The sequence below is a fragment of the Hibiscus syriacus genome, unplaced genomic scaffold (assembly GCF_006381635.1).
Source record: "Hibiscus syriacus cultivar Baekdansim isolate YM2019G1 unplaced genomic scaffold, ASM638163v2 tig00110584_pilon, whole genome shotgun sequence".
NCBI classification, from domain to species: domain Eukaryota; kingdom Viridiplantae; phylum Streptophyta; class Magnoliopsida; order Malvales; family Malvaceae; genus Hibiscus; species Hibiscus syriacus.
This window is the reverse complement of record NW_024062792.1, coordinates 795,390-811,227: the sequence shown is the minus strand read 5'-3', so window position 1 is coordinate 811,227 and position 15,838 is coordinate 795,390. Positions and strand designations below refer to the sequence as shown.

The 15,838-nt window shown below is 34.3% G+C and overlaps 1 pseudogene; it reads right to left on the bottom strand.

Moving 5' to 3' along the window:
* Window positions 1-661: 661 nt before the first annotated feature.
* LOC120133559 lies at window positions 662-4,310 on the bottom strand (annotated as a pseudogene).
* Between the last annotated feature and the right edge of the window lie 11,528 nt (window positions 4,311-15,838).

The window sequence follows — 15,838 nt, the reverse complement described above, 5'->3', positions numbered from 1 at the left end:
GATGATGATGACACAGTTGGACCCTTCTACATTGCTACCAAGCCACCGACTCCTGAGATTTTTATTAAGGTATGTCTACTGGTCTCCCTCATTCCTCTACTTTTTCTTCAAAGTAAAACTAGTACCACATTCTACTGAACAATTTTTCAAAGACTTGCATTTGTTAATTGATTAATAAATTGATTAGGGAAAAACACTGAAAGAGAAGTTACTATTATATGCTAAAGTAGAACTGAAATCATTAAGTACGAACTACTTGGGAGCAGCGTAGTTGTTGGTGTTTGAATCCGTAATATTTAGAGACAACCCTTTAACCATTGAGATAATTGAATTCATGTTAGGTTTAATAGTTTTATTAAGAGAATCTCGTAATGTTCTATATGTTGACACCATGGATATTGTCATTTATTGAGTTTATTTAAGGATTGAATATAAAAAAATTTATGGCACTTTTACTTTGTGCGTTTAATATTTTTATGTTTCTTTTAAATGTTAGTCACTCCTGATTTTTAATTAGTGATTTCTTATCAATAAATAATAATACTTTTCATTTTTATTGTGTTGTTTTATGCCTCAACGTTGTAAAGCTTCAATGGACTGAAAAGTAAACAAAATATTGCAGGAAAAATAATATTAGTATGACTGCAAGAAAGGAGATGATGTTCCATGAGGGAATTGACAAGGAGGTCTGCTACATATGTTCTATAATATCAGCTAATTCATCTGAGTCAATTGGTGTCATGACTCGGGGAGGTATCGAAGTGGCATTCGCGCCTGTTGGACTCTATAAGCATCGAAACGACTTCCGGCATTGTCAGTCTTTCGGAAGGAGACATGCTAGTGCATATCAAAGCAATTTTCAAGACTGTTATCATATGAGACACAGTTGTCTCATCTTGTTGATTCAATCCAGCATCGAGTATTCCGGGAGACAAAAAATGATTTCTAACGTAATTTCTCACCCATGTCACGAGATCGCCGCCTTGGTCTAGTGGTTGAACCGGTGTTCTTCCGGTCAGCAATTCCAGTAGGACTACTCCATAGCTATAGATGTCACATTTTTCTGTGACTTTCATGGTATATGCATACTCTGCATTTGAAAGAAACATAAAACTATTAAACTCACGAACAAATATATTAAGCATTAAAGGGTCAAAAACAAGAGATTAACTCACCTGGAGCAATATAGCCATAAGAACCTGCAATTGCAGACATTGACCTGGACTGCGGCATGTCGATGACTTTTGCTAATCCGAAGTCGCCTACATGAGCTTCAAACTTTTCATCGAGCAATATGTTATTCGACTTTATATCGCGGTGAAAAATTCTAGGCTTGCAATAATGATGTAAATATGCAAGACCATGAGCAGCCCCCAAGGCAATCAAGAACCTTGTTCTCCAATCAATATTGCAGGATGCTCCATGAAGAAGCTCCCCCAAGCTGCCTCTTGACATGTACTCGTAAAGAAGAAGATTTGAACATTGGTGGTAGCAGAAACCATAAAGCTTTACGATATTCCGATGCCGGATATTTCCCAAGGTTAGGATCTCGGCGCGGAAGCTGTTGTCGACGTTGTTATTGCCCTCTCTGTTGGATGCAAGCTTCTTAACAGCAATGACATGGCCACTTGGTAAGACAGCTTTATACACCGTTCCGCATGCTCCCCTACCAACAATAAAGCTCTCATCAAAATTGTCTGTGGCTTCAAGCAAGTCCTGGAAAGTGAACCCTTCTTTTGGCGAAAAGTAAATGTCTAAAACTCGAGAGGTAGTCGGTTTTTCTTGCAATGGAGCAGCCATTTTGACCGGTTGTCTCATGAAATAAATAGTAACTACTATTAAAACAAGAGAAACTCCACCAATGGCTGCTGCAACTATAGCCACAATCTTGCCTAACCGAGTACCTTTATCTTCTGCATCCGGCTGAAACGAGAATGATGGTGTTGGATTACAACCACCAAGAGGCCCACTGCAGAGACCGTTGTTCTCGATAAAGCTGCTGAATGCCATGTTGTCGAGGAGCGGTAGAGACGGTATAGGCCCTGCAAAATCATTATAAGAGAAGTTGCATCCGAGTAAGCTGGATAAATTGGCAAAAGAACCTGGTATTTGACCACTCAAATGGTTGTTATTTAGCACAAGGTTTTCAAGTAAAACAATATTCCCAAGCTCAGAAGGGATTGGTCCAGATAGATTGTTGTAGCTAAGATTCAAATCAATTTGCGAGCTGGAGAGTACACCTAATTCAGCTGGTATGTTGCCATTGAATGAGTTGCCTCCCATTTGTAACTCGGTCAAACGCAAGAGATTCCCCAATGCTGGAGGGATTTCCCCTGATAGATTATTTTCTGAAAGCTTGAGAAGCTCCAACTGAGAAAGTACTCCCACCTCACCAGGTAACCTTCCCGTAAATCTGTTCCGGCTGAGATCGAGTCATTGAAGCATTTTGCAATTGAAAATCTCTGGTGGTATCCTTCCAGTGAGGGAGTTTGATGAGATGTTGAAGATCGTCAACCGGGAAAGATTACCAATCTCTCTAGGCAACTCTGATGTAAAGTTGTTGTATGAAAGTTGAAACCTTTGCAAGCTTCTGCAGTTTCCAATCTCGGGCGGAATCGGCCCACTGAACTTGTTCTGGCCAAGTTCAATAGCAGAAATATTCACCAATTTGCATAGATCAGATGGAAGACTCCCTATAAGACTGTTTCCAACTAAAAGAAGTTGAATCAGTGATTTGCAGCTTGTAATACCAGATGTAATCTTCCCAGTAAGCTTGTTTAACCCCAGGTTGAGAAATATGAGGCCTGAGTTTTGGCAAAGGTGACGAGGGATCCTTCCCATTAGTTGATTTTCTGATAAATCAAGCACCCAAAGTGGACTATAAGCCCCAAGCATCTGAGGAATGCTCCCATTCAGTGAGTTGTCAAAGAGCTGAAACATGGTCAAGTTTGTTAAATACTGAAATCCCATAGGAATCGGACCGGTGAGACAATTTATGGAGAGATCAAGCTTTGACAAGTTCTTCAAGGTGGTTAGCTCTACAGGGATAACACCTGTAAGCTGGTTCTCAAAAAGATACAGCAAAGTTAGCTCTTTAATCTTACTCAACTCAACCGGTATCTCTCCGATCAACATATTCTCTGAAAAATCGATTTGTTCAGCAGATGAAAGATTCCCAGTCTCCTTTGGGATTGTTCCATACAGTTGGTTTCTGTAAAGGTACAACTTATTGAGATTTATACGGTTCCCAAGCTCTTTGGGTATCCTTCCAACAAGCTTGTTGTCATACAAAGCAAGAGTACTCAAACTTGTACAATTGCTAAGCTCCTCAGGAATCAAACCAGAGAGCTGATTCTCCCAAAGGATCAACTCTCTCAAGTTATTCAGCTTCCCGATCTCTCTTGGTAGTTCACCGGTCAACGCGTTTTGTGCGAGACCAAGATACTCCAAGCTCTCACATGAACCTATACTTGAAGGTAAACTCCCAGTCAACAAGTTCTGCCCAGCTCGGAAACTTGTTAGACTCTTGAGACTCCCTAGAGAACTTGGCAAGGTCCCACTGATGTTGTTGCTATATGCAAGCAATTGTGACAAGGAAGAAAGGTTCCCAATCTCATCAGGGAAAGGCCCTGATAGCCTATTGTTGAATATGTTTAGAGTTGTCAAAAAGGAAAGTCTGCCTAGTTCTTTGGGGATTTGAGCTTCCAATTCATTGTCATTGAGATTGAGGATCACCAAACTTGAACAATCTCCAATCTCTTTAGGGATGTTACTTGACAACCCATTCTGGGAAAGATCAAGGGTAGTCAAATGAACCAAGCCACTAATTTTGGGAGACAAAAACCAGACAGGTTCATTGAACTCAGATTAAGGGACTGGACAACAGGGGTGTGATCATCAATGGTGGTGCAAGTCACACCTCTCCAGCCACAAGGGGTTGGATCATTAGGGTTCCAATTATCCAGATGGTTAAACTCGTCACCAAAACTAGTCTTGATATCAAGAAGAAACTGACCCTCAGAGTTGAGCCCTTTGGATTGATGAGCAAAATGGACATGAATAGCAATAAAAACAGTGAACAGTCTACAAAATAATGATATCCCCATAGCCAAAAACTGCAGTCATAAAAGGCTGAAACGACTCAACCAAATCCCAGCTGTCAATATACTCCCATGATCATCTGGTTTCCAGAAAACCCAACCTGAAGTTCAAAGGAAAGGTTCAAACTATCAAAATATATATATGCATATGTACATATACATATAAACAGTAAACAAAAAAACATCTATACAACATGAACTACAGAGCAACAAAAAAATGATTTTGGCATAACTTGTTTTTCCCCATGTAAAATTTCCAAACTTTCCCGGAAAATATTTGAAAAAAGAAATCAAATTTCAATAAAAGAAACAGTTTTTCTTCCTTTTGTAGGGTCTGAAGGATTATGGTGATAGAAACTAATGAAGAGGCAGTGTGTGTTGTGCAGCAAAATGAATTTAAGGCCAAACATACATAGAAAGAAATGGCCGACAAAGCATGACCATGTTCTTCTCTTTATTTCTCTTCTCTCGTTCCATCTCTTTGGATTATAGCTTTTAGTGATTCAAAAAAGTTAAAACTGGAAAGTTTGTTTTATTTTCAAGTCATTTTCTAAGGATTTTATACTTCTTCACTTTTTTTTTCAATTCTGAAAAGTCTTTTTTTTAATGGAGTCAGTGCAATCCTAGGCTTTTAACCAACCAAGTCTCAGTTTTGTCATCAACTTCTTTATTTTCAGTGTTCTTTTTTATTTTTATTTAATAATTAGGTTCTAATCAATTGCCAAGAAATATTGAATACATATTTTAAAATTATTTTTCAAAAATATATTTTATTAAATTCTACCCAAAAATAAAATATTAATTTCATTTATTTTTCATAGAAGGATAGACTATATAGTCCTGGTAAATTTGACCCGTACATGATTACCCGAACCAAGACTCGATATAGACACGAATATATTAATTCAAAATTGATGTGAAACTCGAAATAAACCGACCCGAATTATAGTTTAACTGAATTCAACTTGAACCAAAAGTAACCCGAACCGAAAATCAACTCAAACCGAAAAAATCTGAACAAAAAATAACCCAAACTAAAAGCAACCCAAATTTAATTTACCCATACTCAACCCGAACTAAACTTTGATCCGATTTTAACCCGATTATTGAGTCTAATGAACAAATAATCTATTATTATTATTATTATATATTTTTAGTAATTAGATAAATACTAGAATGATATATTTTTTATTTTAATTTTATATTGTACAATTATTTCATCACCACATTTAGTCATAGTTTAATAGTTTAATATAATCTTTACTCTCTTAAATGACCATCTCTGTATCCAATAACTTCTAAGTTGATCCTAAAATTTATTATGATTTATAAAGTTATTTTTATACTACGAAATATTCTAATTTGATTTAATTCATTTAACTAAAACTTTTAGCCCCAAATTTGGGATGTGACAATATATAGTCACATAAATGTTTTAAATTATAAGTTATAAAGAGTATCACCCATGATTAAGACGACAAATAGTGAGGACGGTTAACCTAAACATAAATAACCCGAATTAACTCGAAAGCCTAAAGGTTGATATGAATCAAAACTAACTCGAATTGACCCGAAAATCTAAAGGTTGATCCGAACCGAAACCAACCCGAAAATCTAAAGCTTGTCCCGAATCAAAACCAATCGATCCGATATTGACCAGACCCGAACACCAACTGATTCGATTTTGACCCGACCCAAAAACCAACTGACCTAATTTGACCTTACTCGAACTAAATATCCATTGACCCGAACTAAACCTGAACCTACTTTGACCCGAACTATACCGAATCCAAACTGAATGCAATCCTAACCTGAAATAACCTGATCCGAAACGACCCGATCCGAATGACCCGATTGCCACCTCTAAGACTATACTATAATCTTGGGGATTGTTTAATTTCAAGCCATCAACCTTGTTACTTTATAAAGGGGGAAAATTACGAATTTATTAATCTACATTAGTGGTAAAAAAATTATTTTCTTTAAATGTCTTAAATTTTAAGTAAATCCATTTGTAGGGTGCGTGTACATAATCAATTGGTTATGAAAATTATGAATATATATTACATTCTAAACACCATAAAATAAAATAAAAAGTTACAATATACTAAAAGAAATTACTTAAATTGTTGATAGGTCCCTTTATAAGACTAGTTAAAATTAATTATACTATTAAATTGATCAACATAGCCCCTATACTAGTAAAATAATTCAAATAAGACTAAAATTTAATAGAGTTAATATTTTCTGTGATATGAATTTTTTTTTTAATTTCAATTCAACTCCAAACAAAAGATTACATTCTCATAACCATTAAAGCTTTACGAACATTAGCCTCTATTCATAAAAAAGATCAACTCTTTTAAACAATAATTGTTATTCGTCTGAAATTTGACCTTATTTGATTTTTTTTCTAATACTTGGACTAATTAGATTTATTTTATAGTAGAGGGATTAATTTAAACTTATCCCGATAATAGAAGGACCTACAAGATACATTCACCATTTTGAATAGAATTAGGATTCAGGACGGCATATTTTCAGTTGGGTCACAATAGTCATGCGACTCATGCCCTTTGAAACCAAATGAATCCGTGGTTGTCGCACTTCTAATTTCTTTCCCTCACCACACACCATAATGTTAAATTCCTAATACATTTTAGGATAAAGTACACAAATGGTCCTCTGGTTATAGAATAATACTTTAGTAAGTCATTCGACTATTAAAAGTTATAAAATGGTCCTCTAAATATAGAGTGTTACTTTGTTGAGTCCTTTGACTATTGAAAGTTAAAAAATGGTCATCTAATTGTTTATTATGCTCCAAATTTTTCCTTTTTTTGTTAAAAAAATAAACGATATTTTGATATGAACGTTAACCTGTTGACTGTGATATGATAAAATCTGATCACAGAGTCTCAAACGACTATCATATCTCAGTTATCATGTTAACATCAAACATAAACAATTGCCATTTTTTATCAGAAAATGATGAGTTGGGAACATAACAAATAGTTAGGTGATCATTTTGTAACTTTTAATAGTCGAATGACTTAACAAAGCAATATTCTATAATCGGAGGATAATTTTGTAACTTTTAATAGTAATTTTTTTAATAAAGAATACCCTATAGTCGAGAGATCATTTGTATTTTTACACTACTTTTTAACTTTAAATTTGTTTTTATACTTTTATTTTATAATAGTGAAGAATTTTAGCTTAATATTATAAATAATTTTATCATATAATTATACAAGTACAATCATAACGATAATATATCATACCATCAAACAGTTAGTCTAATGGGATGTAAATTGTCGTTTGCGAATCATGGTGTTTGAAAAAGGAGCAAACTGAGTTTGGAGGGTCGTTATTGCCTCTACAATACCCAATATGAATTAGTCGGTCAATATATTGAATACCCGCCATTGATTCAAAATAATGATAATATATCATGTGAAAACTACAAATATATAGACAATCAAAATCAACATAGCAAAACATGGTCCGATAAAAAATTAAATGTATAAATAATTAGATGAAAATCAAATCCAACATAAATTTTAATCTGAAATATAATAATCTACACAAAAATTCACATAATGCGATTGACACAAAAAAGATGAAGACGAATGTCTATATATATCATAATTTTAAGTGAAGGTTAATTGCATTATTTAATTCAAATTTTTTTATTAAATTTTAATTTTAATTCAAAATGGTTACTGTCCATTTTAATTATAATTAATTATAATTAATTAAATATACTTTTAAGTTATTTCAAAAAAATAGATAAATGTAATTTTAAGTGAAGGTTATGAATTGTAAATTTATAAACTAATATATAAATTATTCTGACTGTATCCCTACATTTTAATGACTGAAATTGAAAATTCTTTCAACATTAAAACAATTAATTACCTGGTAATTTTGCCGAACCTTGCTTAAAATACAAAACCTTTTTACCATTGAAAATATTTTTATCGGATTCAAGTGAAATTTACTATCTCAGTAATGAATCCACCTTCTTTCTGAAAATAAAATATATTTAAAAAAACCCCTTAAACTCTATCCAATGGATTCAATGCAATAAAAGAAAATGTGTAACATAAAACCCTATATTCTTCACTAATAATCATTATATGATAAACGTAAGTTGGTCCATATGCATTATGCAATGGTCTTCCTCACTATCATAACTTTGAATATTCACTACACCAAAACTGTTCTATAGCGGCATTTTGAGAGTAAACGACACTAACTTTAAACATATAGCGGCGTTTACAATCCAAACGCCACAAAATGGTAACTTTAGCGGCGTTTGTATACAAAACACCGCGACAGAGTTGTACTTTAGCGGCGTTTATATAAAAATGCCGCAATTAGGTTCACTTATAGTGACGTTTATTCAACAAACGTCAGAACAGAGTAGTACTTTAGCGGCGTTTTTATACAAATGCCGTAATAAGTTCATCAATAGTGGCGTTTCTCAACAAACGGCGTGAAAAATTAGTACTTTAGCAGATTTTTTTATACAAACGCTGCAATAGGGTTCATCTATAGTGGCTTTTTTTAATAAACGCAACAACAGAGTAGTACTTTAGCGGCTTTTTTATATAAATGCCGTAATAGGGTTAATCTATAGTGGTGTTTTTTCAGCAAACGCCGCTAAACACACATAGTTTAGTGGCGTTTATATAAAAAATGTAGCGATAGCCCGATATATAGTGGCATTTGTGTAAAAAAACGCCGCTATATTAGAAACCCTCCCAACATGGGTTTAACTCACACACTACAAAGGTTTCTCTTTGTCTCTTCCATTTAAGGTTTTTTGAATGGAATGACAGACTGCCAACTTCAAATATGCTATAAAAAGAGTAGGAGCAGCTCAGATTTTCGAAAATTTCAAACCCTCTCTCCCTCCAAGGTAAAGCTTGCTCATTTCCCACCATTTTCTTGCTCATTTCCCTCTTCTTTCTCATCTCGAAAATACCCTAGAACCTAAAGTTTTGATATTTGTTGGTTGGAACTTCTTTCCTTCTCCTTCTTCTTTAACTAAGTTCGGGATTCAACTATGTTTCTGCTTCATAGAAATTGATGAGTACGAGGCTGGTATTAGTTTCTCCTCTTCTTAGATTTGTTGTATTTCTTTCATTTTTTTACAAAATTTTATAATAATGTTTGAAGCATGCATATTTCCTTTATTTGTTAGCTACCTCAGATCCGAATCTAAAACATCCAGTCGAATTTCTAATCTTCCTTTTCTTATTGCAAAGAAACTGATTCTAATCTTTCTTTGTGATTTATGCCTCAAGCAATTTAATGGTTTAGTACCTAGATTGCACCGTGTGGCGTGCTCTTGACTACCCTGGCAGAATAATTTATTAAATGGTGAACTGATGATGGCTTTAATGATGTTTGAACTAGATATTGAACACTATAATCTTGTGAATACTTCTTGGGAAGATGAATCCCAATGGGACATGATACTTGAATTGGGCAAAGAAAAGGAACGAAAAGAAATCACTGCTTCATCGCCTTACACTGTTGTCATAAAACCAAGTAATGAACTGACAAATTCTGTTAGTGGCATGACTACTCAGCCTCAAGTGGCAATAAGCGAGAAAAGCGAGAGAAGAAGAGAGGATATGAAGAACTTCAAAATCAACTTAAAGCTATGAAGCAGCAGAATCAAGAAAAATATCTTCATCCTAGGTGATTTCTTAGGTTAATGTTTTGTTTTTTTCTAGAGATCAATATTGAACTATGTTACATTTTTGTTGGATGTTTGTAAACTTTAAATTATTCATATTTTTATGTTTTTGTTTAATTGGAAGCGTAATTTTATTTTTAGGATGTTATTAGATACTGTTACAAGATAAATTAGGGCAATACAAAGTAGGAACAAAACATATTGAAAATAGCGATAATGAACAATTTACGAGTTCAACGAGGAGCAACCCAATCAAACTTGCCTATGCCAACCTTTTGCAAATAGTGGCATTTTATATTACAAACGCCACTAAAAACAATAGTATTAGCGGATTTTGTGGCAAAATAGCCACTAAAATCAATAGTAGTAGCGTCATTTGTGGAAAAAACGCCACTAAAAACAATAGTATTAGAGGTGTTTGTGGCAAAAAAGGCTACTAAAACCAATAACATTAGCGGCGTTTGTGGTAAAAAAGCCACTAAAGACAAGAGAATTAGCGACGTTTATGGAAAAAAAGCCACCAAAAGTAAGAGAATTAGTGGCGTTTTTGGCCACAAACGCCGCTATATAACTAGACCTTTTACGACGTTTTAGGTTCACAAACGCCACCATCTTTTGCGGTGCTTCTTGCGGTGCTCTAACTAGTGCCGATAATGTTTTTAGCAACGCTTAAAAACGCCGTTGTAGGACTAAAAAAACGCCGCTAAAAACCTATTTTGTTATAGTGATTTCTTTATTTCTCTTCAATCCAACATCCTTGCACATTTATTTTGTTTAATTTTTTTACACTTTTAAATAATTTATATGCATGAGAATCCATATGTTGAATACATTTTGATATTTTGATATAACAAATTAAGTTAAATGAATTTTAAGATTTTACAAAAAAGATTTTCTAAGTATATTCGATATAATTATTCGAATATCAAAATAGTACTCAAAGTATTTCAAAGTTCATTTTAAATCCTTACTTAAGTGTAAAATTAAGTTTTAATCTTAAAATAATTTCAAAACGATTTTACAAAATATTTCGAACCATTTTAAAGCCAAAAATTCCAGGTTGCTCAGAGGGAACCGATTCCCCCCAAGGGGGTACCGATTCCCCCTGAATGGTTTGGCTCCGAGAATTCCAGTATGCTCGGAGGGAACCGATTCCCCCAGGGGGTACCGATTCCCCCCACTGTTTAACGGTCGAAATATTTGAATTTTACACTTAGGGAACCGATTCCCCATCAGGGGTATCGATTCCCCCCACGCTCCAAGTAGAAATATTAATTGTTTTCACACTTAAACGGCTCCAAAAACTTCATTAATGACCCCCAACGTTCAGAAGTGATTCAAGGTGTATTTAAGTAAGCTTAGAAGCCATTGATCAATAACAAGAAACATCAAGCAACTACAATCAAGAGAGAATCAAAGAGAAAGCATCAAACCTCAAGTTTGAGCATTTCAAGCCTATTTTTCATTCAATATTCATTTTTCTTTCAAGAACAATTATTGTGTTCAATTGTATTTATTCTTGAGTGTTCTTCCTTTGTTCTAGAATTGTGCAAACATATTTTCCTTGTGAGGTTTTTCTTGTTAGTTTGCAAATTTGTAATATTCTCTTTGAGAAAAGAGTGTTCTCAAGAATTGGGGTATATTCTTGAGGGAGTTGTAAGGTTATCTCTTTGGCCTCAAAAGAAATAACAAATTAGTGAATTTGTTGGAAAATCCTTAGTGTGGATAGCTAAGGTAGTGGACATAGACTTTGGTTGATAAAGTCGAACCACTCTAAATCGCTGTGCAATTACTTTCAATTTTCTGTAAAAGCTTCCACAAAATTTTAATTGCCAATTCACCCCCTTCTTGGCCATATTCGTCAATCGATTAACTCAACACCATATTATATAAATTCTAATATATACATATGTTTATATCGTGATATCTTTCAATACTTTTTATCATATAATATTCTAATTCAGGGAAGAACATATGATTTTATGTTAGGTGTAAACTTATAAAATTTCAGGGAGAGCTTATGTTATTGTTTGAACATGATTAATTTTCAATATATGAGTTGCCAATACCACTAGAGAAAGTTAATTTAGCATTTTGTGTGTTTAAAATCGGATTTTAGTATTTTGGTGCAGAGGGAATCGATACCCTCAAGAGGGAATTGATACCCCCTGGGGTTCTGGTTTTATCGGGCAGAACCCTTGTTTTTACCTCAAATCCTCTCTTCTCTTCACGCTATTTCTCCTCTCTACTCTCTCGAATCTCCACTTTGCCTCAAAACAATGTTTTTAATCGGAATTCTCTTCAAAATATCATCTTCTAACCTGCTAGCATCATTAAAATCGGGCAAACAACATCAAAATCCACTCAATCTCATCTTTCAAGGTAAACTTTTCTAAATTCTCTATTTCATTGATTTTGAACATAAGACTAGTTTTAATTAGTTCTAGATAGAAATAGTGATCGGGCATTGATTGTTTAGTGATTAGAAACTTGATTTTACAACTAATTTCATCAAAAACACAAGAATTTTCCAAAATCCTTTGAAAATTTTGAAATAAAAAAATGTTTTTCAAATTATTGTGTTTTTATTGAATTATGTTGTTGTTATGAAAACTATACATATACTGATTTTCAAAACCTTATTTTTCAATAGTTTTCAAAAACTTTTCCCATTAGGATTGGTTTAGAGAACCTTGAAATATTGAGAACTCAATTGAGTTTTGGGATTAATTGAATTGCATACATGTATTTTCTAAATTGCAGGTTATCCATTCTATTCCAATTTCCTAAACAATGTCCAATCCTAAACGTGATAGGTCATCATCTAGTCGCTCAAACCGTCAACCAAATCCACCTACAAATCCTCCTCCTATTCCTGAAATTCCAATTCCTAATCCTAATCCCATTGATCCTAATATGACTATCCAAAACTCAGCCTTCAATCATCCTGGTCCTAGAAATCATCGTTTTTGGTATTATCAATATTTTGACTCTTACAAAATTAGAGAAGAACGTATCCCTTCTCGTCAAGCTATGATAGATATCGATTTTAGATATCTTCCTCTTTTACAAGAGTGGAAATTTGATAAACTTTGTGACCTTGAACCTATTGTTTACCATCAACTTGTTCGCATATTCTATTCTAATGTCGTTTGTATTAAGAATCGAGCTCAAACCAAAACCATAGCAATTCATTCCTATCTCCTATGACAATTCATCCATCTTGACTCGGCTTACATAGCTAATGAATTAGGATTAGATAATGATGGTATATCAAATGAAAAACAGCTTTTAGGTTCTCGTTATAAAAGAAGGGATAGTGCGAGTGTCTTAGATCTTTATGATCGTTTTCTTCATCTAATGATTTCTTGGTGGTTTCGACCATCCGGAGGTCGTTACTTTACTCTTCGTGCTTTAGATCTTTGGTGGTTACATTGTTTCCAAAATAGTATTAAAATAAATCTTCCTGAGATTATTTTTGTTGAAATCGTTGAAACCGTAAACTTAGTGCCAATAAGAAACTTTGTTCCTCTCTAGTTTATGGTTGCATTCTAAGTAATCTATTTTCTAAGCTGGGCTTAGAGTAGGTCTAGATGTCGTCTTTCCTCAAGAAACAAATTAATCTTCTTTCCTTAACGAGAGCGGGATGGATAAGGATAAGGAAACCGGTGAATGGGTTCGATCTTCTGAAATACTCCGGGAGGTACTTCTTCACGAGCTCCACCAGAAGCTGACGCGATCCCGAGCTTGAACAATTAATGCGAGACATCGATGAAGCCGAAGATGAGCCTGAGCAGCCCGAGGAGCAAACACAACAAACGAATCAAATGCCTCCTTATTTTCAATCTTTTTGGAGACATTCGATTTCCGATATGCTACCATAGATTCGCGCTTTACTTCTATAGAGTCCCATTTATCCACAATGGGAGCTCAACAATTGGAAATTCTCCGGGAGATGCGTGCAAACAATGAAGCAACCAACGTTCGTATTAATGAACTCACTCATGAGATGACCGCTATGCGAGCTCGTTTTCCTCCTCCCGATCCTCCTATGGATGCTTGATTCTGTGTTTTGCTTTAGTACTTTGAACTTAAAGCTTATTGTTTAAACATTTTGAATGTTTTTGGATTGTTTTCTTTTGTTGTTGGATATTTGAACTTATTTGATGGATTATGGATGTTTGAACTTATATATTGTGTGGTTAAATTTCTTCATTATTGCATCATTTACATCATGTTAGATATATGACCATTTTACCATGTCACATGTTTATGAATATTGATTATGAAACTAATGGCCAACGTTTCTCTGATTGTGATCTTAGCAGCTTAACTATATATATAATCAGTTGGCTGAATGATTTCAAACCTTGTTTAATATCTTTTAAAAGTTTTTGATTTAACAAAAAGGGGGAGAAATGTTAAAAGCGTTTTAAAGAGGAGTAGTGTTAGAGTAAGGGGGAGTAATTTCAAAACTTGATTTCAAAATCATAAAATTACCAAAATGTTTTGTTATATCAAAAAGGGGGAGATTGTTGAATACATTTTGATATTTCGATACAACAATTAAGTTAAATGAATTTTAAGATTTTCCAAAAAAGATTTTCTAAGTATATTCGATATAATTATTCGAATATCAAAATTACTCAAAGTATTTCAAAGTTCATTTTGAATCCTTACTCAAGTGTAAAATTATGTTTTAATCTTAAAATAATTTCAAAACGATTTTACAAAATATTTCGAACCATTTTAAAGCAAAAAATTCCAGATTGCTCAGAGGGAACCGGTTCCCCCCAAGGGGGTACCGTTTCGCCCCCAAGGGGGTACCGATTCCTCTTGAATGGTTTGGCTCCGAGAATTCCAGTATGCTCAGAGGGAACCGATTCCCCCCAGGGGGTACCGATTCCCCCCACTGTTCAACGGTCGAAATATTGGAATTTTACACTTAGGAACCGATTCCCATCAGGTACCATTCCCCCCACCCCAAGAAGAAATATTAATTGTTTTCACACTTAAACGCATTTCAAGCCTATTTTTCATCCAATATTCATTTTGCTTTCAAGAACACTTATTGTGCTCAATTGTATTTATTCTTGAGTGTTCTTCCTTTGTTCTAGAATTGTGCAAACATATTTGCCTTGTGAGGTTTTTCTTGTGAGTTTGCAAATTTGTAATATTCTCTTTGAGAAAGGAGTGTTCTCAAGAACGGGCATCGAATCGAGACCGGAGTTGAAGTTTGAAGTAGAGACCATTGATGACTTTGATTATCGATGTAACTCTTCCCGAATCGACTCAAGATGCGATTAAACCTTCAAATGAGTTAGGCTCTGATGCCAATTGGAAAAATAGAATGATTTACTTCATTCAAGCAAGTGACATGAGAGCATGGAATGTCGTAGAAGAAGGATACTTCAAGCCTCTCACTCATCCAAGATTATGGAGTGAAGGAGAGATAAAAATGTTTCAACTCAACTCCAAAGCCATCCATATTATATTTTGTGCTCTTGGACCATATGAATACAGAAGAGTTTTATCTTGTACAACCACCAAAGAAATATGGGACAAACTTCAAGTCACTCATTAAGGTACCGATGAGGTAAAGAAATCTAAAATTAGTATCCTAACGCATAGCTATGAAAATTTCAGGATGAAACCAAATGAAGATATCAAAGTTATAACAGATAGATTCTCAAAGATTGTCAATTGTCTCAAATCATATGGAGAGATCATTTCAAATGAAAAGTTTGTGAGGAAGTTAGTTTACTCCCTTCCAAAATCATGGCAATCAAAGAATACGGCAATCATCGAGTCTAAGGATCTAACGTCCTTAACTCTTGAAGAGCTAATCAGTTCACTCCTCACTCATGAAATGATGCTTGAAGATGAGGTGGACCTCGATAAGATTGAAGAGACACCAAAGGAGAAGGAGAAGAAGAAAAACATTGGAGTTGCTCTCAAATCCATAAAAGATGAGAGTGATTCAGATGAAGATGACGATGATGAGGAAATGGCATTGTTTGTCAAA